Source organism: Eleutherodactylus coqui, chromosome 2, assembly GCF_035609145.1.
Source record: "Eleutherodactylus coqui strain aEleCoq1 chromosome 2, aEleCoq1.hap1, whole genome shotgun sequence".
Lineage (NCBI taxonomy): Eukaryota > Metazoa > Chordata > Amphibia > Anura > Eleutherodactylidae > Eleutherodactylus > Eleutherodactylus coqui.
In genome coordinates, this window is record NC_089838.1 from 75,720,768 (window position 1) to 75,746,968 (window position 26,201).

Sequence of the window (26,201 nt, forward strand, 5' to 3'; positions counted from 1 at the left end):
GACTGGAACCCACCGACGGTACATAAATATATCCCATTGCAGTGCCCAGCACAGCTGAGGTAATGTCATGTTTAATGCAGGTGGGCTTCGGCCCACACTGCAAGCCCCAGTCAGACTGGGGTTCTTTAGAAGTGGACACATGCAGTTACAACTCCGTGTGGACCGACAGCATGGGTGGCTCCCTGGAATCCACCGGCGGTACATAAATATATCCCATTCCATTGCCCATCACAGCTGAGGTAATGTCATGTTTAATGCAGGTGGGCTTCGGCCCACACTGCATGCCCCAGTCAGACTGGGGTTCTTTAGAAGTGGACACATGCAGTTACAACTCCGTGTGGACCGACAGCATGGGTGGGTGCCAGGAAGCCACCGGCGGTACATAAATATATCCCATTGCAGTGCCCAGCACAGCTGATGTAACGTCAGCTTTAATGCAGGTGGGCAAAAAATTAATTGGATTACACTGTAGACGAGGGCCCCAAAAATTGGTGTACCAACATTACTAATGTATGTCAGAAAAATTGCCCATGCCCAACCAAGAGGGCAGGTGAAACCCATTAATCGCTCTGGTTAAAGTGGCTTAATTTGTAACTAGGCCTGGAGGCAGCCCAGTTAAAATAAAATGCTTTAATGAGCATTGAAACGTATAAAAATTGTTTACAAAAATTATATGACTGAGCCTTGTGGGCCTAAGAAAAATTGCCCATTCGGCGTGATTACGTCAGGTTTCAGGAGGAGGAGCAGGAGGAGGAGGATAAATATTATACACAGATTGATGAAGCTAAAAGGTCCACGTTTTTGATGGTGATAGAGAACAATGCTTACATCTGCGGGTGCAGCCTACGTATTGTTTAGGTATCGCTGCTGTCCGCTGGTGGAGAAGAGAAGTCTGGGGAAATCCAGGCTTTGTTCATCTTGATGAGTGTAAGCCTGTCGGCACTGTCGGTTGACAGGCGGTTACGCTTATCTGTGATGATTCCCCCAGCCGCACTAAACACCCTCTCTGACAAGATGCTAGCACCTCCAGGGCATACAGCGCAAGTTCAGGCCACGTGTCCAGCTTCGACACCCAGTAGTTGTAGGGGGCAGAGGCGTCACGGAGGACGGTCGTGCAATCCGCTACGTACTCCCTCACCATCCTTTTACAGTGCTCCCGCCGACTCAGCCTTGACTGGGGAGCGGTGACACAGTCTTGCTGGGGAGCCAGAAAGCTGTCAAAGGCCTTAGAGAGGGTTCCCCTGCCTGTGCTGTACATGCTGCCTGATCTCTGCGCCTCCCCTGCTACCTGGCCCGCGGAACTGCACCTTCGGCCACTAGCGCTGTCGGATGGGAATTTTACCATCAGTTTGTCCGCCAGGGTCCTGTGGTATTGTATCACTCTCGAACCCCTTTCCTCTTCGGGTATGAGAGTGGAAAGGTTCTCCTTATACCGTGGGTCGAGCAGTGTGTACACCCAGTAATCCGTAGTGGCCAGAATGCGTGTCACGTGAGGGTCACGAGAAAGGCATCCTAACATGAAGTCAGCCATGTGTGCCAGGGTACCTGTACGCAACACATGGCTGTCCTCACTAGGAAGATCACTTTCAGGATCCTCCTCCTCCTCCTCAGGCCATACACGCTGAAAGGATGACAGGCAAGCAGCATGGGTACCCTCAGCAGTGGGCCAAGCTGCCTCTTCCCCCTCCTCCTCATGCTCCTCCCCCTCCTCCTCCTCCTCCTCAACGCGCTGAGATATAGACATGAGGGTGCTCTAACTATCCAGCGACATACTGTCTTCCCCCGCCTCCGTTTCCGAGCGCAAAGCGTCTGCCTTTATGCTTTGTAGGGAACTTCTCAAGAGGCATAGCAGAGGAATGGTGACGCTAAAGATTGCAGCATCGCCACTCACCATCTGGGTAGACTCCTCAAAGTTTCCAAGGACCTGGCAGATGTCTGCCAACCAGGCCCACACTTCTGTAAAGAATTGAGGTGGCTGACTCTCACTACGCCGCCCATGTTGGAGTTGGTATTCCACTATAGCTCTACGCTGCTCATAGAGCCTGGCCAACATGTGGAGCGTAGAGTTCCACCGTGTGGGCACGTCGCACAGCAGTCGGTGCACTGGCAGATTAAACCAATGTTGCAGGCTGCGCAGGGTGGCAGCGTCCGTCTTGGACTTGCGGAAATGTGCGCTGAGCCGGCACACCTTTCCGAGCAGGTCTGACAAGCGTGGGTAGCTTTTCAGAAAGCGCTGAACCACCAAATTAAAGACGTGGGCCAGGCATGGCACGTGCGTGAGGCTGGCGAGCTGCAGAGCCGCCACCAGGTTACAGCCGTTGTCACACACGACCATGCCCGGTTGGAGGCTCAGCGGCGAAAGCCAGCGGTCGGTCTGCTCTGTCAGACCCTGCAGCAGTTCGTGGGCCATGTGCCTCTTCTCTCCTAAGCTGAGTAGTTTCAGCACGGCCTGCTGACGCTTGGCCACCGCTGTGCTGCCACGCCGCGCGACACCGACTGCTGGTGACGTGCTGCTGCTGCCACATCTTGATTGCGAGACAGAGGTTGCGTAGGAGGAGGAGGGTGGTTTAGTGGAGGAAGCATACACCGCCGCAGATACCAGCACCGAGTTGGGGCCTGCAATTCTGGGGGTGGGTAGGACGTGAGCGGTCCCAGGCTCTGACTCGGTCCCAGCCTCCACTAAGTTCACCCAATGTGCCGTCAGGGAGATATAGTGGCCCTGCCCACCTATGCTTGTCCACGTGTCCGTTGTTAAGTGGACCTTGGCAGTAACTGCGTTGGTGAGGGCGCGTACAATGTTGCGGGAGACGTGGTCGTGCAGGGCTGGGACGGCACATCGGGAAAAGTAGTGGTGACTGGGAACCGAGTAGCGCGGGGCCGCCGCCGCCATCATGTTTTTGAAAGCCTCCGTTTCCACAAGCCTATACGGCAGCATCTCCAGGCTGATAAATTTGGCTATGTGCACGTTTAACGCTTGAGCGTGCGGGTGCGTGGCTGCGTACTTGCGCTTGCGCTCAAACACTTGCGCTAGCGACGGCTGGACGGTGTGCTGAGAGACATTGCTGGATGGGGCCGAGGACAGCGGAGGTGAGGGTGTGGGTGCAGGCCGGGAGGCGGTAGTGCCGGTGTCCTGAGAGGGGGGTTGGATCTCAGTGGCATGTTGGGGCACAGGGGGAGAGGCAGTGGTGCAAACCAGAGGCGGTGAACGGCCTTCGTCCCACCTTGTGGGGTGTTTGGCCATCATATGTCTGCGCATGCTGGTGGTGGGGAGGCTGGTGGTGGTGGCTCCACGGCTGATCTTGGTGCGACAAACCTTGCACACCACAGTTTGTTGGTCGTCTGCACTCTCAGTGAAAAACTGCCACGCCTTTGAGCACCTTGGCCTCTGCAGGGTGGCATGGCGCGAGGGGGCACTTTGGGAAACAGTTGGTGGATTATTTGGTTTGGCCCTGCCTCTACCCCTGGCCACCACACTGCCTCTTCCAACCTGCCCTGCTGCTGCACTTGCCTCCCCCTCTGAAGACCTGTCCTCAGTAGGCTTAGCAAACCAGGTGGGGTCAGTCACCTCATCTTCCTGCTGCTCTTCCTCCGAATCCTCTGTGCGCTCTTCCCTCGGACTTACTCCGATTACTACTAACTGAGTGATAGACAACTGTGTCTCATCGTCGTTGCCCTCCTCACCCACTGAAAGCTCTTGAGACAGTTGCCGGAAGTCCCCAGCCTCATCCCCCGGACCCCGGGAACCTTCCAAAGGTTGGGCATCAGTCACGACAAACTCCTCCGGTGGGAGAGGAACCATTGCTGCCCATTCTGGGCAGGGGCCCGAGAACAGTTCCTGGGAGTCTGCCTGCTCCTCAGAATATGTCATTGTAATGGAGTGCGGAGGCTGAGAGGAAGGAGGAGCAGCAGCCAGAGGATTCAGAGTTGCAGCAGTGGACGGCGTAGAACTCTGGGTGGTCGATAGATTGCTGGATGCACTTTCTGCCATCCACGACAGGACCTGCTTACACTGATCATTTTCTAATAAAGGTCTACCGCGTGGACCCATTAATTGTGAGATTAATCTGGAGACGCCAGAAACGTGCCTCTTTCCTAATCCCGCAGCAGTCGGCTGCAATACACCTGGATCAGGAGCTCGGCCTGTGCCCACACCCTGACTTGGGCCTCTGCGTCCTCGCTTGCGTCCACGTCCTCTAGGCCTACCCCTACCCCTCAGCATGGTTTATTACCAGTAGTGCAGAAACAGAACGCTGTAATTAAATGTGCTGCTTATTGGCCTGTGGTTGGAGGCTGACTTCGCTTACGGAACGCACAGCAGAGCCAGGAAAGAATTTTGCGCAAACCTGTAGTGAGACGTAGGTGCATATGACTGAGCTAGTGGAATTCACAGCGCAGAAGCAGTCAAGTATCCAAAGGCCACTAGTAGGCCTTAAGTATTTTGCTTCTATTTTTTTAAAGGCTGAGCTGAGACAGCAGACAGATACTGTAGGCAGCGTGTATATGTATACTGTTTCCCTCTGGACGTGATGACGGTGGTGATGTAACGGGCAACGCAGAGCCAGGAAACAATTTTGCGCAAGCCTGCTGTAACACTTAGCTGCGTATTAATTAGGACTACTACTCCCAGCAGACACGCAGTACACTGAAGACGGTCACAGGCAGCCTAAATATAGTATTTTTGTTTGTAAATTTGTTTGAAAAAGCCCACTGCCTATATAGACAGTATATCTCTTTCACCTTTCCAACTGTCCCTGCCTCACCAATACTGGCCCTATACTATGTAAAATTACTGCAGACTGTTTCCCTCTGGACGGGATGACGGCGGTGATGTAACGGGCAACGCAGAGCCAGGAAACAATTTTGCGCAAGCCTGCTGTAACACTTAGCTGCGTAATAATTAGGACTACTACCCCCAGCAGAGACGCAGTACACTCAAGACGGTCACAGGCAGCCCAAAGACAGTATTTTTCCCAAATTTGTTTGAAAAAGCCCACTGCCTATATAGACAGTATATCTCTTTCACCCACTGTCCCTGCCTCACCAGTGCTGGCCATATACTATGTACAATGACTGCAGACTGAGGACGCTATGCTCTGCAGGCCCGTTATACAAAAAAAAAAAAAGTGCAACACTGCTAAAAGCAGCCTCAACAGTACTGCACACGGTCAGATGTGGCCCTAAGAAGGACCGTTGGGGTTCTTGAAGCCTAATATTACACCTAACACTCTCCCTATAGCAGCAGCAGCAGCATCAGCAGCACTTTCTCTGATCTATGTCAGAATGCATCTGTGGCGAGCCGCGGGCGGGGCAGATTTAAATATTCCAGTGACACCTGATCTCCCCAGCCACTCACTGCATGGGGGTGGGATAGGGCTGGAACATCACAGGAGGAAGTTGTAATGCCTTCCCTGTCTTTCTATTGGCCAGAAAAGCGTGCAAATGTCTCAGAGATGAAAGTGAAAGTAACTCGAACATCGCGTGGTGCTCGTCTCGAGTAACAAGCATCTCGAACACCCTAATACTCGAACGAGCATCAAGCTCGGACCAGTAGGTTCGCTCATCTCTAGTATCTAACAAACTGGTACATCCTAAACTTTTGTGGGTTGAAATCAATGCCTTAGACCATTAGGTGGGGTTGAATTTCTTTTTTAGCTCTTTTTTCCCCCAATTAAGAATTTAAATTTGTTTATATTTCCTCTCATTATCCTCCTTTTCTCCAAGGAATATGACAAAGAAAATTTTAGGGTGAAATTTGTGGATGAGGGGTTTAATAAAAAGTTTTAGAGGTAAACAAGAAGTGTCAGAGATAACAATTCCTATTTTTCTATTAGGCTCTGGACCTGGAGGTAATTGAGAAAATCCAGCCAAGATAGACCATACTTCCTTTTCAGCAACTCAAAAGATTTTAGTTTGGAATATATGAATATGTCCAAGGCAAGGACCACTCCTCTTTCTCTCCATGAGCTGATCGATAGATTCGGGATAAGAATCTCTATTGGAAGGGGAACTTGTCTTCTTGGAGAATGAGACCTGGCGATATGCAGCAAATTTTTCCATGCAATTACTGTTGCTACTATTGTGGGGTATTTCGGGAGAGAGATGGCAGGATCTATGGATTCTGCCAACAGCAAATTCCTTAATGACTGTCCTTACTGTTCAATAATGGGCCAGCTAATTACATTTGAATGAAAGCACCATGCCCTTATTTGTTTGATTAGGTTAGCAGATTGATATGCCATTAAGTTTGGGACACCCAGCCCCCCTTTATTTTTTGAAGAATATAACATTGAGGCTGGTACTCTTGGTTTATTAGCATTCTATATAAAGTCCAACATCTGTTTTTGTAAGATATTTACAAAGTGTATGGTGCACAGGATTGTCATTGTATGAAAATATCACAGAATCATTGAAAGGATTATCATTAGAGATGAGCGAGCACCAAAATGCTCGGGTGCTCGTTACTTGAGCCAAGCTTTTAGTAATGCTCGAGAGCTCGTTTCGAGTAACGAACCCCATTGAAAACAATCGGAGACTTGAGCAGTTTTCAAGGTGACCCATACTCTACATTGCTTTCAAAGGAGCCGCGGCTGCTGCCAGGGGCTCTATTGAAAACAATGGTCTGCAGGCACCCCTGAATTGTTTTTCAGGGAAGGGCTTTACATGTAAGCCCTTCCCTAAAAAACAATAATTTTAGTGTAAAAAAAATAAACTTACCTCTCCACCGCTGCCGTGTTCCCCGTGGGGATGAAGAACATATCTGCGGCATGCAGCAGATGTTTCCTTCATCCCCACTAGTAAAAAGAATTCCCTGCTACTGCACCTGCCACATCTGTGACAGATGCAGCAGTGGAATTCTTCAGTTCCCAACCGCAGTTGTCACACATGACAGCTGTGGTAGAGGAGCCTGCTGCTGGCACCCCGTCATTGGTTTTCAGGGAAGGGCTTTAAACATAAGCCCTTAACTGATAAAACAATAATTTTAGCGTAAAAAAAAACCATACCTGTCCGGCACTGCCATGTCCCCACGGGGATGAAGAACACATCTGCCGCATGCAGCAGATGTTTCATTCATCCCCGCGAGGAAAAATAATTCCCTGCTGCACCTGCCACATCTGTGACAGATGCAGCAAAGGAATTCCTCATCCCTACAGGGAATAAAAAATTCCCTACCACAGCTGTCACAGATGACAGCTGCGGTAGAGGATCCTGCTCCCGGCACCCGGTAACTGTTTTTCAGGGAAGGGCTTTAAACATAAGCCCTTCCCTGAAAAACAAGAAGAAATGGTGAAAAAAAAAAAAGAATACTCACCTTTCTCCAGCTGCCGGGGCTCAGCCGCGTCCAGCAGGCTCTTCTCCCTGCACTGCTCTCAGTAGTATTCAGCAGGCGGGGATTGGTCCCTGCACTCAGCCAATCAGAGGTAGCACTCACCCATTCATGAATTCATGAAATCCCTGCCTGCTGAATACTACTGAGAGCAGTGCAGGGAGAAGAGCCGACTGGACGCGGCTTAGCCCCGGCAGCTGAAGAAAGGTGAGTATTCTTTTTTGTTTGTTTTCATTTTATTAATTTATGTTTAAAGCCCTTCCCTGAAAAACAATTTCAGGATGCCGGCAGCTGGATCCCCTACCACAGCTGTCATCTGTGACAGCTGTGGTAAGGAATTCTTTATTCCCTGCAGGGATGTGGCAGGTGCAGCAGGGAATTCTTTTCCCTTGCAGGGATGACGGAAACTTCTTCCGCATGCGGCAGATGTTTCCTTCATCCCCGTGGGGTCATAGCAGCGGCGGACAGGCACGTTTTTTTTTACACTAAAATTATTGTTTTTCAGGAAGGGGTTATGTTTAAAGCCCTTCCCTGAAAAACAATTCCCGGGTGCCAGCAGCAAAATCATCTACCGCAGCTATAATGTGTGACAGCTGCGGTAGGGAATTGAAGAATTCCTCTGCTGCATCTGTCACAGATGTGGTAGATGTAGCAGTAGGGAATTCTTTTTACTAGCAGGGATGAAGGAAACATCTGCCGCATGCCCCAAATGTGTTCTTCATCCCAGTGGGGGACACGGCAGCGACGGAGAGGTAAGTTTATTAATTTTTTTTTACATTAAAATTATTGTTTTTCAGGGAAGGGCTTATGTTTAAAGCCCTTCCATGAAAAACAATTCAGGGGTGCTGGCAGCTCATTGTTTTCAATGGAGCTACCGGCAGCAGCCGCGCTCCATTAAAAAAATGTGGGGAGGAGAGGGTGAAATTTTTCCGAGCACTGCGTGGTGCTCTGCTCGAGTAACAAGTACATTGAGCAGGCTAATGCTTGAACGAGCATCAAGTTGGACGAGCATGCTTGCTCATCTCTGATTGTCATTTTATATAGGGCTATTCTAACTACCCATGAGGGTTTAACTTTAACATAGGAAGTTAAGTCTTTTTGGATTTCTTCAGTTAGTGGATTTAGATTTAACTCATGCATCTTCTCCAAAGAACAACACAACTTTATGCATAGATATGGGAAGCTAGTGTTTTCCCAGGAGTAAGGGAATTCTTGTCTAATAATATCTTTTAGTTGGTTGGGGAAGTTGATAGCTAATATTTGTGATTTATTATGGTTTACTTTGTAATATGAGACCTGGCTAAACTTATTCACTAGGATGGAAGTCATACATAGGGATCGAAGAGGTTGTGTTAATGAAAGAACTGTCACATTCACTGGGCGCACCTCACGACCACACGGAAACAGGGTGAAGTTCACACTGAATGCAATAAAAATACACTACACAATGCTGGACAGTGAGCACGACTCCAGGAAGATGGAAAACCTGTCCCTTACCAAACAGAGAAGTGAGGAGCCCCTGCCTGCAATCAGCTATTGTCCTGATAAGGACAGCCCCACCATCATCTTCTGGGCCCAGACTATTCCTATAGCAACCCCTAGAGAAATGTACTGACACTGAAAAGCAAAATAATAAAGGTAACCAAAAAACAACAGAAAAGATACAGCAGTACTTATCTGAACTAGAAAATAATTCACCCAAGCTAGAAGATCTTACCAACACCAACCTTTCCTCTAGAGAACTGAAATCAACAGCAAGGGAAAGAGGGCATGGTAGGAATATAAAGCTCTCCACACCTGCTGATAGGTAGAGCAGCTAGAGAACCACACCCAAACCCTCTCTTAGATATGACTACTAGTTAGCATACAAATATGCAGTAAACTGAGAGATAGAAGCTAGCAATCTCTGCACAACATGCATTAACCCTTGTCCTGCATAGTACCAGGGTGATGGGACAGACCCTGTGTCATGGCCACCATGCCACGATGCCATTGCGAACATTGCCATCTGCAAATAATCCTAATCTGTGTTGTTGAAGGAGGAGGAGGATTCCTGTCAGATTAGTTTCCATATATTTAGTCTCTCCAGATGGTTCCATTAGCAAAATGAGCAAAATAGGTGATAGGGGGCAGCCCTGTCAGGTGCAATTCGTCATGTCAAAAGCACTGCAAAGGGTCCTGTTTAGAGATGAGCAAGCACCAAAATGCTCGGGTTATCGTTGCTCGAGTTGAGCTTTCCGTGATGATCGAAAGTTCGTTTCGAGTAACGAACCCCATTGAAGTCAATGGGCGACTCGAGCATTTTTGTATATTGCCGATGCTCGCTAAAGTTTTCATTTGTGCAAATCTTCAAAACCTACGAAAGTGATGGAAACGACACAGATACAGATAGGGCAGGTAAGGGGCAACATGCAGGGCTGCATCTTAGGTTCCCAGGTCTCACTATTAAGCCACAATAGCGGCAAGAGTGCCCCCCCCCCAACAATTTTTACTTCGGACAAACCCTCATTAGCAAGGCACACCTTAGCTAAGCACCACACTACCTCCAACCAAGCACAATCACTGCCTGCGGGACACACCGCTGCCTCTTCTCCTGGGTTACATGCTGCCCAATCCCCCCCCCCCCCCTGCATGATCCTGCGTCCAATGGGGACTCCATGTGTCCACACACTACTCATTCTGTTTGGGTGTCGGATACCTCATCGACAACGCAAGGGGTAAACCATCTGCACTCTGCACCCTACCCAAGTCTGTCAGTGTTTTGGGGACAGACAGGTAAAACACCTCAATGGGAAGTCTATGTGCACCCACAGCATGGGTGGCCCCCAGCAACCCACAGACGGTACATAAAGAAATCCCATTGCAGTGCCCCGGATTGCTGCGGTTGCGTGAGAGGAACTACATGTTGGCTGCGGCACACACACCATGCTCTAGACATTGTTTTTTTTTAAAGTGCCAGGCAGGTACAACTCCGCTATGGCAAGTCTGTGTGCACCCGCAGCATGGGTGGCTAGCGGGAACACACAGATGGTACAGAAAGAAATCCCATTGCAGTGCCCTGGATAGCTGCGGTTGCGTGAGAGGAAATACATGTTGGCTTCGGCCCACAATCCATGCCCTAGTCAGTCTGGGCTTTTTTAAAAGTGCCAGGCAGGTACATTTCCGCTATGGCAAGTCTGTGTGCACCCACAGCATGGGTGGCTAGCAGGAACACACAGATGGTACAGAAAGAAATCCCATTGCAGTGTCCCGGATAGCTGCGGTTGCGTTAGAGGAAATACATGTTGGCTGCGGCCCACACGCCATGCCCTAGACATTCTGTTTGTTTTTTTTTCAAAGTGCCTGGTAGGTACAACTCCGCTATGGCAAGTCTGTGAGCACCCGCAGCATGGGTGGCTAGCAGGAACACGCAGACAGTACAGAAAGAGATTCCATTGCAGTACCCCGGAAATACATGTTGGCTGCAGCCCACACACCATGCCCTAGTCAGTCTGGGTTGTTTTTCGGGCCAGATAGGTAGAACACCACGATGGGAAGACTCAGTGCACCCATAGTATACACAGACCCCTGTAATATTCCTGTAGCAAAGGTATAAGCTGAACCCAGTAACAGTTATGTGGCAGAAGTCTAGGGAGACCCCAGTAACATTTCGGTAGTAACAGTATAGACAGACCTCAGTAACATTTCATTAGCAGAAGTATAGGCAGACCCCTGTAACATTTATGTAGCAGCAGTATTGGCAGACCTTTGTTACATTTGTGTAGCAGCGTAATGCAGACCCCTGTAACATTTTTGTAGCAGCAGTATAGGCAGACCCCAGTACCATTTCTGTAGAAGTAAAGGCAAACCCCAGTAACATGTCTGTCGCCGCTGTATAAGCAGACCCCTGTAACATTTATGTAGCAGAAGCATAGGCAGACCCCAGTACCATTTTTATAACAGAAGTATACACAGACCCCAGTAACATTAACGTGGCGGAAATATAGACAGACCCCACTAACATTTCTGTGGTAACGGTATAGACGGAGCCGAGTAACATTTCTGTAGTAACAGTATAGGCAGATCCCAGTAACAGTTCTGTAGCAGAAGTATAGGCAGATCCCTGTAACATTAACGTGGCAGCAGTATTGGCAGACCCCAGTAACATACTTGTGGCAGCAGTATAGCCAAACTCCTGTAAAATTAATGCGGCAGCAGTATAGGCAGACCCCAGTAACATCCTTGTGGCAGCAGTATAGGAAGACCCCTGTAACTTTCTTGTAGCAGAAGTATAGGCAGGCAGACCCCAGTAAAATTTCTGTAGTAATAGTATAGGCAAACCTCTGAAACATTGGGATACCATGAGCGTAGGCGAAGGCCGGACAAATTAGTTGGATAAGAGTGTAGGCGTAGGCCCCAAAAATTAGTGTACCAAGAGTACAAGTGTACCTATGAAAAATGTATCAACCGAGAGGGCAGGTGAAACCCATACACATTTTTTTAAAGATACAGCTCACTGCTGTTTAATTTGTAACAGAGCCTGTAGGCAGCCCTGTTGAAAAAAATTGGTTCATGTTACAGTCTCAATACCTTTGAAACTTAGAAAAATTGTAAAAACATTGGTAGATGTAGATGAGCCTTTTGGGCCGCAGAAAAATTGACAGTTCAGCACAATGACATGTTGTTTCTGGAGGAGTAGCAGGAGGAGGACTAATGTCAGAGACAGACTGACAAAGCTAAATGCCCCGTTTTACCGGTGAAAGAGAAGAGTGCTTTTCTCTGCGGTTGCAGAGAAAAGAATCTTTAGGTTCCGCTGCTCTCCACCGGTGGAGAAGAGAAGTCTGGGGAAATCCAGGCTTTGTTCATCTTTATGAGTGAAAACATGTCGGCACTGTCAGTTGACAGGCGGGTACGCTTGTCCGTGATGATTCCCCCAGCTGCACTAAACACCCTCTCTGACAAGATGCTAGTGGCAGGGCAGGCCAGCACGTCCAGGGCATACAGCGCAAGTTCGTGCCACGTGTTCAGCTTTGACACCCAATAGTTGTATGGAGCTGAGGCATCACGGAGGACAGTGGTACGATCGGCTGCGTACTCCCTCACCATCTTTTTACAGTGCTCCCTCCGACTCAGCCTTGACTGGGGAGTGGTGACAGAGCCTTGCTGGGGAGCCATAAAGCTGGCAAAGGCCTTGGACAGTGTTCCCCTGCCTGCGCTGAACATGCTGCCTGATCTCTGCACCTCCCCTGCTACTTGGCCCTCGGAACTGCGCCTTCTGTCGCTAGTGCTGTCAGATGGGAAGTTTACCATCTGTTTGTCCACCAGGGCCCTGAGGTATTGCATCACTCTCGAACCCCTTTCCTCTTCGGGAATGAGAGTGGAAAGGTTCTCCTTATATCGGGGGTCGAGAAGGGTGTACACCCAGTAATCCATAGTGGCCAGAATGTGTCTAACGCGAGGGTCAAGAGAAAGGCAGCCTAACATGTAGACAGCCATGTGTGCCAGGGTGGCAGTACGCAAGACATGGCTGTCCTCACTAGGAAGATCACTTTCAGGATCCTCCTCGTCCACAGGCCATACATGCTGAACAGATGGGAGGCAAGCAGCATGGGTACCCTCTGCAGTGGGCCCAGCTGTCTCCTCCCCCTCCTCCCCATGCTCCTCCCCCTCCTCCTCTTCCTCCTCCAAAACGCGCTGAGATATAGACATGAGGGTGCTCTGACTATCAAGCGACATACTCTCTTTCCCCATCTCCTGTTCCGATCGCAAAGCGTCAGCCTTTATGCTTTGAAGCTAAATTCTCAGCAGGCATAGCAAAGGAATGGTGACACTAATGATTGCAGCATCGCCGCTCACCCTCTGGGTAGACTCCTCAAAGTTTCCGAGGACCTGGCAGATGTCTGCCATCCAGGCCCACTCCTCAGTAAAGAATTGGGGAGGCTGACTCCCACTACGCCACCCATGTTGGAGTTAGTATTCCACTATTGCTCTACACTGCTCATATAGCCTGGCCAACATTTGAAGTGTAGAATTCCACTGTGTGGGCACATCACACAGCAGCCGGTGCTTTGGCAGGTTAAACCGATGTTGCAGGGTCCGCAGTGTGGCAGCGTCCGTGGTGGACTTGCGGAAATGTGCGCAGACACGGCTCACCTTGCCGAGCAGATCTGACAAGCATGGGTAGCTTTTCAGAAACCGCTGAACCACCAGATTGAAGACGTGGGCTAGGCATGGCACGCGTGTGAAGCTGCCGAGCTGCCGAGCCGCCACCAGGTTACGGCCGTTGTCACACACCACCATGCCCGGTTGAAGCCAGATGTCGGTCTGCTCTGTCAGACCCTGCAACAGCACGGGGATCATGTGCCTCTTGTCACCTAGGCTGAGAAGTTTCAGCACGGCCTGCTAACGCTTGCCCACCGCTGTGCTGCCGTGGCGCGCCACACCAACTGCTGGCGATGTGCTGCTCACATTTCTTAATTGAGAGGTAGAGGTTGCGTAGGAGGAGGAGGAGGGGGAGGGTTTAAAGGAGGTGGCATAGACCGCTGCAGCTACCAGAACCAATGAATGACCCGCAATTCTGGGTGTGGGTAGGACGTGTGCGGTCCCAGGCTCTGACTCGGTCCCAGCCTCCAGCAAATTCACCCAATGTGCCGTCAGGGAGATAAAGTGGCCCTGCCCGCCAGTACCTCTCCACGTGTCCGTGGTTAAGTGGACCTTCCCAGTAACCGCGTTGGTGAGGGCATGATTGATGTTGCGGGAGACGTGCTGGTGTAGGGCTGGGACGGCAAAAAATAGTGGCGACTGGGGACCGAGTAGCGTGGGACCGCCGTCGCCATCATGTTTTTGAAAGCCTCCGTTTCCACAAGCCTGTACGGCAGCATCTCCAGGCTGATCAATTTTGCAATGTGCACATTTAAAGCTTGAGCGTGCGGGTGCGTGGTGGCGTATTTGCGCTTGCGCTCCAAGGCTTGCGCTAGCGACAGCTGGATGCTGCGCTGAGAGACATTGCTGGATGGGGCCGAGGACAGCAGAGGTAAGGGTGTGGGTGTAGGCCGGGAGGCGCTCGTGCCTGTGTCCTGAGAGGGGGATTGGAGGCTGGGAGGACGGAGGAGCAGCAGCGAGAGGATTCAGAGTTGCAGCAGTGGACGGCATAGAAGACTGGGTGGTCGATAGATTGCTGGATGCATTTTCTGCTATCCACAACAGGACCTGCTCACACTGCTCATTTTGTAATAAAGGTCTACCACGTAGACCCATAAATTGTGATATGAAGCTGGGGACCCCAGAAACTTGCCTCTCTCCTAATCCCGCAGCAGCCGGCTGCGATTCTCCTGGACCAGGAACTCTGCCTGTGCCCACACCCTGACTTGGACCTCCTCGCCCGCGTCCATGGCCACGTCCTCTGGGCCTACCCCTCAGCATGGTGTATTTTGAATACAGCAGACACAGAGCGGTGTAAAAAATTAGGCAATTATTTGCCTGCACTTAGAGGCTGACAGCGGTTATGTTACGCACACTTTAGGCCAAAAAAAATTATACGCTAGGCTGCAGAAAGGCCTAGCTAGCTAAAAGTGAGCAACTACAACTCCTAGCAGCCACGCATAAAACTGCAAACGCGCACAGGTAGCCCTAACAAGGAGTGTTTTGTTCAGGTTTTTTTTAAAAAAAACAGCCGCCTAGATAGCATGTATATGTCTTTCCCTCTATCAGCGGCTGTGGCCGTACGCTGTGCGTTAAGTTGACGGGATACACAGAGCGGTGTAAAAAATTAGGCAATTATTTGCCTGCACTTGGAGGCTGACAGCGGTTATGTTATGCACACTGTAGGCCAAAAAAATTATACGCTAGGCTGCAGAAAGGCCTAGCTGGCTATTAGTGAGCAACTACAACTCCTAGCTGCCATGCAGTAAACTGCACACGCACACAGGTAGCCCTAAGCAGGAGCTTTTTGGGGGTGCTTGTTGACAGGATTCTACACTAGCACTGTCCCTGACTGACCAGTACTGCCCCTATACTCTGTATAATTTGCTGCATACTGAGAACGCAATACTCTGCAGAGCCCAAGATGAAAAAAAAAATTGTGCAAAACTGCTCCTAGCAGCCACAATAGTAATGCACATGGTCAGATGTGGCCCTAAGAAGGACCGTTGGGGTTCTTGTAGACAGGATTCTACACTACCACTGTCCCTGCCTGACCAGTACTGCCCCTATACTCTGTATAATTTGCTGCATACTGAGAACGCAATACTCTGCAGAGCCCAAGATGAAAAAAAAATTGTGCAAAACTGCTCCTAGCAGCCACAATAGTAATGCACATGGTCAGATGTGGCCCTAAGAAGGACCGTTGGGGTTCTTGTAGACAGGATTCTACACTACCACTGTCCCTGCCTGACCAGTACTGTCCCTATACTCTGTATAATACACTGCAGACTAAGAACGCTATAGCTGTAATGGCCTGCACAGCCCGAGATGAAAAAAAAAAATTGTGCAAAACTGCTCCCAGCCAGCCACAACAGTAATGCACACAGTCAGATGTGGCCCTAAGAAGGACCATTGGGGTTCTTGAAGACGCTAACACTCTCTCTATAGCACCAGTAGCACTCTCCTTAATCTCTGCCAGCATGTGTCTGAGGCGAGCAGCAGGCGGGACTGCTTTATATACTCGGCGGTCACTTGATCTCACCAGCCACTCACTGCAGGGGGGTGGGATAGGGCTGGAACGTCACAGGAGGAAGTTTAATGCCTTCCCTGCATGCCTATTGGCCAGAAAATGGCGCAAAACATGCAGGGAAGGAAATGGAATTGACTCAAGTACCGCGTGGTGCTCGTCTCGAGTAACGAGCGTCTCGAGTACCCTAATACTCGAGCGAGCATCAAGCTCAGACGAGTACGTTTGCTCATCTCTAGTCCTGTTGATCAAGACTTTGGCGGATGGTGTGGAGTATAGAGCCTGAATGGCTTTTAGAATGTTACCTCCAAACCCAAGTTTCTGCAGAACCGAGAAGGCATATCCCCAGTAGATCCTGTCAAATGCCTTCTCTACATCCAGTGTCAGGGCCAGATAAGGTGTACAAAGCACACTGACAGAAGCGATCAGACCAATGATCCTTCTCGTTCAATCTGAAGCCTGTTGTCCCCCCACAAACCCCACCTGATCGTTATGGACAATCGTCCGGATGATCTGGAGCAGTCGGCAAGCTAGTATTTTCACATAATAATAATAATAATAAACTTTATTTGTATAGCGCCAACATATTCCGCAGCGCTTACATAGACAGGGGGGATACAGAAAGACAAAAGTACAAACATTACAGAACCACGGTTACATAGTAATCAATTGATGGAAACAATAGGGGTGCGGGTCCTACTCCAACGAGCTTACATACTACGAATAGTGGGGTGATACAGAAGGTAAAGGGCTGGAGATGTGCGTGGTATGGCGAGGTGGAGAGTGAGCGATGTTATACACATAGACAATGGTCAGACATTTAGACGTGTGACGGCAGAAGCAGTATGACTGCAGGAGCGGTTAATGATGGCTAGCAGGGATTGCAGTCAGTAGGTCAGGAAGCATGTTATCAGGCGGAGTACAGAGGGCTTTATTTAGGGAATGTGGTATGCCTCCCTAAAGAGGTGCGTTTTTAGAGCACGCCTGAAGTTCTGCAAGTCCTGGATTGCTCGGGTAGCCTTTGGTAGTGCGTTCCAGAGGACAGGTGCTGCTCTGGAGAAGTCTTGGAGGCGGGAATGAGAAGTTCGAATTAAAGGGTCGCTCAGTCTGGTTTCGTTAGCAGAGCGGAGAGCCCGGGCTGGTTGATGTATTGAGATGAGGGAGGCGATATAGGGGGGCGCTGCACTGTGGTGGACTTTGTGGATGAAGGTAGCGAGTTTAAATTGAATTCTGTATTTAACGGGCAGCCAGTGCAGTGACTGGCACAGGGGAGAGGCGTCCGAGTAGCGCCTGGACAGGAAGATGAGCCTGGCTGCCGCATTCAGGATGGATTGGAGAGGGTAGAGTCTGGTGCAGGGGAGGCCGATCAGCAACGAGTTGCAATAATCGATCCGGGAGTGGATGAGGGCAACAGTAAGCGTTTTTAACGTGTCTACAGTGAGAAAGGAGCGGATTCTTGCGATGTTCTTGAGGTGCAGCTGACAGGTTCGGGCAAGAGATTGGATGTAGGGGGTAAAAGAGAGATCAGAATCAAATATGACCCCAAGGAAGCGGGCATGTTGTCTAGGAGTTATGGTGGCGCCACACACTGAGATGGAGATGTCAAGATGAGGGCGGTTAGTGGAGGGTGGAAATACCAGTAAGTCAGTTTTAGAGAGGTTTAGTTTTAGGTAGAGAGAGGACATAGTGTTAGAGACAGCAGACAGATAGTTAGCGATGTTTTGGAGTAAAGGTGCAGAGATGTCACGGGAAGAGGTGTATAGCTGGGTGTCATCAGCATACAGGTGATATTGGAGGCCAAATCTCCTGATGGTTTGTCCAATAGGGGCTGTGTAGATAGAGAAAAGAAGGGGGCCGAGGACAGAGCCCTGGGGGACCCCAACAGCAAGGGGAAGAGGAGGGGAGGTAGAGCCAGCAAAGGAGACACTGAAAGAGCGGTCAGATAGGTAGGAGGAGAACCAGGAGAGGGCAGTGTCCTTTAGGCCAATGGAGCGTAGCATACTGAGGAGGAGTTTATCTTATATATCTTAGTATATATAGGACATATATCTTAGTGTCACTGTTAAGCAATGTTATTAGTCTGTAGTTTGCCTGGGAGGTGAAATCTTTGTCTGACTTGGGAATTACCACTATTGTGGCCTGAAGCATTTCTTTTGGTAAGGTCCCTTGGGTCATAGCTTCCTTAAATGTCCTAACCAATAATGGGCCCAGCAGGGATCTGATTGTTTGATTGTACTTTAGTTGAGAAATCCTGGAGCCTTATCATTTTAAGAGCTGTGAATAGTCTTCTGCACCTCCTGTACAGTGATAGAAGAATTGACGAGCTCTAATTGCTCATGACCCAGAAATGATAAATAGATTGAGGACAAAAACTTCTCTATTCCTTCTAAGAATGGTTGGGGTGTCGAAGTAGCTTCTTTGAGGATACAAATTTTTTATAGTACTTTTTAAAGGTTTCTGCTATATCCCTTGGGTGACTTATTTTATGTGAGGTGCCTGCATCCCTCAGGAAAGGTATCCTGGACTTTACTATTTTTTGTTTAACCCTGTTAGCCATGCGTTTACTATATTATTAGCTATGTAAGAAGATGCTCTTAGGGCCCTAACCTTTTTTTCATGTTCTGATGTTTTTTTCATTTATATCTGGCACGTAGTAGATCATTATGTAGAGATGTAGAAGGATTTGTTTGAAGTGCAAGCTTCAAGTCTTTTATTTGGGAAATGACACAATTTAGAGGGTTTTTTTTTTTTTAAATATATTACGGCCTTATGGGCATTCCATCGTACAAAAGGGCTTATTTCTTAATCCTGTACTGTTTCCTGACATGAGGAGGTTTTCATTAAGAAGATATGATTACGCCGTCTTGTGGGAGAGTAAGATGAAGAAGACAGCCTCAGGGTCAGAAGGATAGGAGCGTGGTCTGACCAGAAGGCTTTCCCGATACAATCCCCCTCCATTCTAGGTAGCACAAAAAAATCCATAAAGAACTTATATATTTTAGAGAATGTTCTGTGTTCTGTAGAATAGAAAGTGTATTCTCTAGAATTTGCATTCACACATCTAAAGGAATCCTATATCTCCTCTTTAATTAGCCATCAAGACAATGTGGGAGCAGACATTCTGCCCAGGCTATTGGTGTTGACCTCTATTTCACTAATATGTTAAAATCGTGCACAGAGAACCATGCTTCCTTTTTGGATCTCCTTTGTTCTCCTTATGACTTTCTTAAGAAATCTTATTTGTGAAGAATTTGTTGCATAAATATTTACTGAAGTCATCTGAAAAGTGTTAGGGCTCCTTCCCACGGACGGATTTCTGGCGCGTATTATGCGGCGAAAATCCGCTGCGTTGCCCGCAGCTATTAGGTTCTATTGAACCTAATAGCTCAATGCTCACGGTGCGGAATTCCATTGCGGAATTCCGCACCATGAAATCACCCGACCTCACCCGCGGGTGTACGCCGGACGGCTTCCATTTCAGTCAATGGAAACCGTCCGTCACGCTATCTTTTCTTCCTATCTGTAGCACAGTGGAAGATAGCGTGAAACCGCTTCCCCGCCCACTGCCAGCCGCGTCATTAAGTAAGTATTGGGGTCTCTGGGGGGCGCCGTGACGGCCGTGGGAAGCTGGCCTTAATCTTACATACCAGTACAAGATATCTGTCTCCCACATCTATTGGAATTGAATTCGACAAGCTGAAAGTCCACAGAATTTCTGATAGCCACCAAAATTCCAGCTAAGAAAGTTACTGGAAAGTCAGGATGGGAGAATTTGGAACAGTTCTGGCATGAAAAATGTGTCTCTTATATGCATATTATATCTGCCTTTACCAATAAAGCCGCTTTCCAAAGGGCAGATATTTTATGTGGTGAGTTCAGTCCTTGCACATTGATAGAGATAAGATTAATGTTCATGGTGATAGATCAAATTAGTGCTAATATCTGGCTTTTCAGGAAAAAACCCATATGTTAATGCGCACTGCATGGTGAAGAAGCTTTGTCTTGCGAAAGCGATCGATGATGTAGTTTCTCACCAGTGAAGTCACTAGCAACAAGTGGAGTCCAGGGAGAAGATATATAGGGAACACAACTTAGAACAAGGGTGTCTTTATCATATAGATTTTTTTGCGTGTTCCTTCTTGATGGAGCAATGGTATGGCCCCTTCTAGGAAGGAATACTCATTGAGGGAAAAAGAAAGTCCAGCCGTATAGGATGGGAACCTCTTTATTTACTAATGTGGAAACTGTGAAACCGAATGGGAATTTTTATTATGACGGTAGCGCGAGGCAATGTTTCATGCGTGTGCTTTGGATCTTCTTGACCTTTTCTGGGTTATTTGTGGGGGCATTTTTCATCCTGACTCAGGTAACCCCAACTTTTGGAACAATTTCTGTCCGTCTTCTAGGTTGAGTAAGATGGAGGTGGTATAATTTCTGTAAATAATCAGCTTACTCAGAAACCCCACTTATAAAGGATCTTATTTTCACGTAAGACTGAAGTAATGGGGTGGAATTTCTTCTTTGTCAACATAGTCTCCTGTGACAGATCAGAGAAGAGCTTAATGTTCTCAGATGGTGTTGGTAGATTAGCAGATTTTCTGGCTCTACTCATCAGTGTCTCCTTAATGTGGAAAAAGTGGATGCGAATAATCGCATCTCTAGTAAGATTATCTGGGAGCATTCTGGAGCATAGTAGTCTATGCACTCTATCAATTATCCATTCTTCTGGACTGGTGGCAGGGAGAAGTGTCTGAATGAGCCATTGTATGTAGTCTGCTTTTACTGCTGGAGAAATTGATTCAGCGATTCCTCTTATATTAACACTACTGTGCCTGTTTCTGTCTTTAAAATCTGTACATTTTTTTTTACAGATTCTAGTTCTTCTGCGACTGCAGAATGTGCATTAATCAGCTCATTATGAGAACTTGTGAATTCACTCATTTTGTTCTTTAAATTGTATACTCTGGCTCCCATCTAATTTATACTGGACTTTAGTGATGCATGAAACACTGACAGGTGTTTTTGCAGTGAGTCTCTCAATGCCATGATCATCTCCCTAATATAGCTTTCTGATGCAGCCTAATCTGTACATGTACCATTTAATAGTGGATCACTCTTGATGTGGGATTTCTTGTGTGCAGAGAGCAGGGGACAGAGAAGAGCCCTCTTACGCAATGATCCGCAGGGATCCCCTGGTCTACCACCGCTACCCCACCTCCTGCTCCGCATGCCCGACATTATGCAGATTCAGCTTTTCTCTGCTATCGCATGAGGTAAAGAAGTCTGTGAGTTTCTTAGGCCCTGTTTTCACCACTATGTGTCTTGTCATCATGGCCCTTGAGGATACTCTCCCAGTTCAGCTCACTGCTCTCTGCTGGTAAGTCATCTACTTATAAATAGAGGTCCCAGTTCATGGAGCTAGCTAAGCTGTGTCCACTTGGGTCTCCACCCAGACTCCACCCCTGAGTAATCACTTTTGCAGCATTTTCAATAGCTGCAACATATATTTGTACAACTGTGAGGAGAAATTGTTCACCCTGCTAATGTGTATCAGTTTATCAACCAGAATTCTGGGATGCCTTGCATTCATAGCTCTATCCTGGTCATTCCACAAACAACTTTATAAGGGCAGGGCTCTAAATTGGCCATTCCAAAAATAAATCATCTTTTTTCTCAAATGTTCTTTAGTTGATTTATCTGAATGCTTTAAAACATAGAAAATTGATGACAGAAAAAGACCATATAATCCATCTAGTCTGTTCTAATATCATTTATTTTTTATTTCTCTTTTAGAATAGGGTCAATGTCTTGTTTCATCACACAATGTCTTTTCAGCTTGGGGCATGAACTGTTGCCCTTACATTCTCTTGTAATATGTTTTGATATACCCTAGAATTCATTGTTCCCTTGGGAGAGTGACAACAGTGCAGAATTTTCTCAATTTGCAAATAATTTGTCTAACCATAGATTGATATGCACCCAAGTCTTTAGCAAAGCTTTTGTAGCTTTTTGAAGCATGAACACATCTTTATAACATGACTTCCAATGTCCTCTGAAAATTGTTTCCATTGAGGTATGGTTCAGACTAATCATTTTTTCTTGAGAAGAACAGATTTCTCAGTAACCATGCATTGGGTACCTATATTTAATGAGCAAAACACCTGTAAAACTCATACTTCAAATCTCATCTTGCTATTTGAAACAACTTTTTCCAATTAAAAACATGACTTTTTGAGTATTATTAGCTTAGTTAAATTATGTCTATATTTGTGACTAAGATAACAACATACCATATTTTATTAGTAATCAATGAAGAAATCAATGTGATTCCAAATGGTCTATTTCTTTTATTTGAAACTGTGTTTTCATTCCACTTTTTGGGAGGAAGATGTATAAAAGCAATTCTTCCATTGTATTCTGGGAACTTGCTACAGCACTCATAGTGTACTGCAAATTTTGATTTTGTGAGTCATTGCAATTACAGTGATAGAAATTTATGCAGTTTCTACGTGGAAAACTCACAGCATTTACAGTAGCAGCAAAATCAATAAGATTTTCAAAATCTCATCTGCAGAAAAGACATGCACTAAATTCAGATGAAAACTGACGTGGTGTGGGTTTTAAACTTGCAGCTTGTCAATTTTGATGCACATATTCTGAGCATATTTCAGCATTTGGAAAGTAAAGGGTGAACGCTGCAGCAAATCCACAGTATTTCTGTATCAAAATCTATTGCAGATTTATCGCTGCAGATTCACTGCCAATTTTCAGTGAATTTACATTGACAGACAGCTTATTAAGACTTGTTCCTTAGTTTACAAAGAAAGATCCCTTTGGCTGCCTGCACATGGGCTTATTTGCATTGCGTAATCCAGGGTGGGCGTCCAATGAAACTGCTGTCCACCAGCGAGATGCCCTGGTTACTGATTGGCGGAACACTGAACTATGCAGCAGGCATTATCGGAATGTGATTTTCCAGCGATCTTCACCAGTAACTGGTTTGGACAAAGCTGATTCTAGTTTGCAAAAATTGGGATAATTTTATCACCCAATAGATAAAAATGACCTCCGTCATTAATAAGCACCCTCTGCTTTCTATCACTGAGCCAGTTATTTACCAACTTAAACACATTCTCTCCAAGACCAAGCATTCTTATTTTATATGCCATTTTTTATGCAGCACGGTATTAAACCCTTTGGAAAAATAAAGATATAGAAGATCCCCAGTCCAGTCAAGAACTTACCTCCTTGTAGAAGCTGAACAGATTGGTTTGATAACAGTGACCCCTCATTAACCCATGCTGGTATGGAGTTATACAGCTATATTCCTTGAGGCACTCCAGTATAGCATCTCTTAGGAGCCTTTCAAACGTTTTACTCACAATTGAAGTAAGACTGACTGGCCAATATTTACCACGTTCACTTTGCAACCCCTTTTTTGAATATTGGTACCACATATGCTATGTGCCAATCCAGTGGACCAGATGCCATTACTAAGGTATCCTTAAATACCAGTTATTTAACTTCCTTAGAAACTGGGGATGCATACTATCAAGATTCAATAACACTGGGCAACAAAAAAAAAATATTTTGGAATGTTTCCTTAACTTCATGAGTCAAATCTTACTAACTTTGGGGTGAGAAAAACAAATATGACAAAGAAATTTTTTAAATAGCTCTAGTTTCTGTGATATACAATAGGTGGAAGTATGTTATTTTAAAAGATTAAGAGAAAATAATACATTTTAATTACATAAGCTAACAACATTGAAAGTGTATTTGAAATATTTTTTAATGATGGTTACATTCTAAGAGTTCTAAATTGATAGAAGAAATATTGGCAGGTGGTTCGGTGTAAAGAGAATCATGTGGTGACTTGATGAGATTGTTTTCTTTTGGCTTGCCTCTTGTAAGTGAGTTCCAGAGCAACCCTACACACAGACCAGCAGTAATCCGCAAGCATTTCTTCATTCCAACAGCCCTGATATCTTTGTTCCATTACAAAAATATCCTGGTGGAATCTTTCTCCGTGTTAATCACTCACAGCTCCACAACTAGGAGGGAAAAGTCTAGGTGGGATTGGAGAAAATGGATTTTGAGGGACATGTTGCATCCCAGTTGATGGCATTTTTTCCAGAAGTACTGTCACCAACTGAGTGTGGTTATCATCTCTTTTGTTGCCTAAAAATCCATGAATAACTCTCTTTAAGACTTGCCAAGCTTCCTTTTCTTTTCTCTCCAAAACTTGGTCAGACGCAGGATTTTTTGCAAGTTGTCAAATTTGTGGTCCAACAAAATACTTTCTTAACTTTTTTATCACCCAATCTGGGAAATTTTGTCTCTTAAGTACTTAAATGCCTGTCCTTCCTGGTTCATTCCTCTGACAAAATTTTTCATTAAACCCAGATTTATATGAAGGAGTGAAGAAGAACATCTTTTGGGTACATGAGAGGCTCGGCAATGCCATTTTTCTCGGCCAGTTTCTTGCAGGCCAGTCCGCTTGAATGTAATGTAATTTCCTATCTCTCCTGTCCCACATACATAGAAAGCAAGAGTATTTAATGTACCCTAGTTGCATTCATAAGAGTACAGCAAAGACTTTTAGATCGAAACAGATTTTCCACTTGTGTTCAGCATATTTGAGTCGAGGAGGGCTGTCATGTTTGCATACGTTTCCTTCATGTAAACTGTATGACCAACAGAAATAGAAGGAAGATGGTTGCCGTTGTGAAGTAATACAGCTTTCAAACTAGGCTTGGAGGAGTCTGAATAGCCTCCATTCAGTTGGATCATGGTTCAAATTCAAACATATCATCAAGCCAATAATGTCGCAGCAAACAACCAAATTGTTTTTCTTCTAAAAAAAAGGAAGCAGATCCCCCTGATGTTCTCTGTATTGTGAGACCCTGACATCCCTTTGGAGAAAATTCCATTGCTGTAGTCTTGACCCTAGAAGTTCTGCCTTCACCTTTGACAAGTCAAGGTCTCGAATGAGATCACTGAATTCCACTTGAATCAGTCTGTGCAGTGTATCATCTTTTACCTTAAAGTCATCGTCATGGGATGTGGAATGTTTCTTGGGTTCTTCGTTTTCCACACTTTCTTCATTTTCTACTCCAAGCTCAAAATGTTGGGATGGAGTAGGAACTGGTAAGCTATCTGAATGTGGAATAGGTTGAATAGCAGATGAAAGGTTTGGGTATTGAACTATTACTGTTTTCTTCATTGACATTCCTGCATTTATAGGCAAAGTCAAGCAGAAATAGCAGTCATCTGTATGGTTTGTAGGCTCCCGCCAAACCATAGGCACAGCAAGAGCCATATATTATTTTTTATTTTTCAGCCATTCTCATTGCAACATATATGTGGAGCCCATGACTTATCCTGGTCACCTACCTTCATACTAAAATAACGATGATAGGCAGTCTTCACAAGAGGCGTTAGATTGCGTTTCTGTGACCAAAATGTTATTTCACCACAAATGTAACACAAATTATTCACTAAACTTATACATTTTCGGGGCATTTTTTTTAAAATATAATTTTTATTAGGTTTTTTCTTTGAAAATACATAGAAACAGAACACTGCATATACAGAGTGTAGTTGAAGGTACATCTGCATACAAGTCTAAGTGGGTCAGCAAAACGTACGCATGTTGAGTAATTTAACAAAAACATATGCAGTGGGTTCAAGTGTTGCATGATAGTTACAATATAGAAGAAGTATGGTATAAAAAAAACAGATAAAACGAATTAGAACATATATTTTAACTCAAATTGCTGCCAGTGTTTCCAAGTGCGGTTAAATTTGACAAGACAGTTATTGTTTTTTGCATATATTTTTTCATAGCAGTAGTGGTCTGAAGTTGCATCCAGCAAGTCTTTAATAGAGGGAGATGAAGCTACTCTCCACTTCTTTGTTAAGATATTTTTTGCAGACATAAGAAAGTGGCATACGCATTTCCTTTTTTTACTGGTATTGTTTCGCAGTCTATGAGAAGAAGAGCAAGTTGGGGCGAGCAAGATAGTCGCGTACCAGTAATAGAGTGGATGGTGTTAAATACGTCTTCCCAATATCTTCTAATTGAAGGGCAGTCCCAGAGCAGGTGGTATAGTGATCCCTCATAGCCACAGTTTCTCCAGCACGTATTATCTAATTTTGGGAACTTGGTGGGTGTATAATACCAGCTGGTTAATACCTTATAATGAGTTTGAAGTGTATTGGCGGATA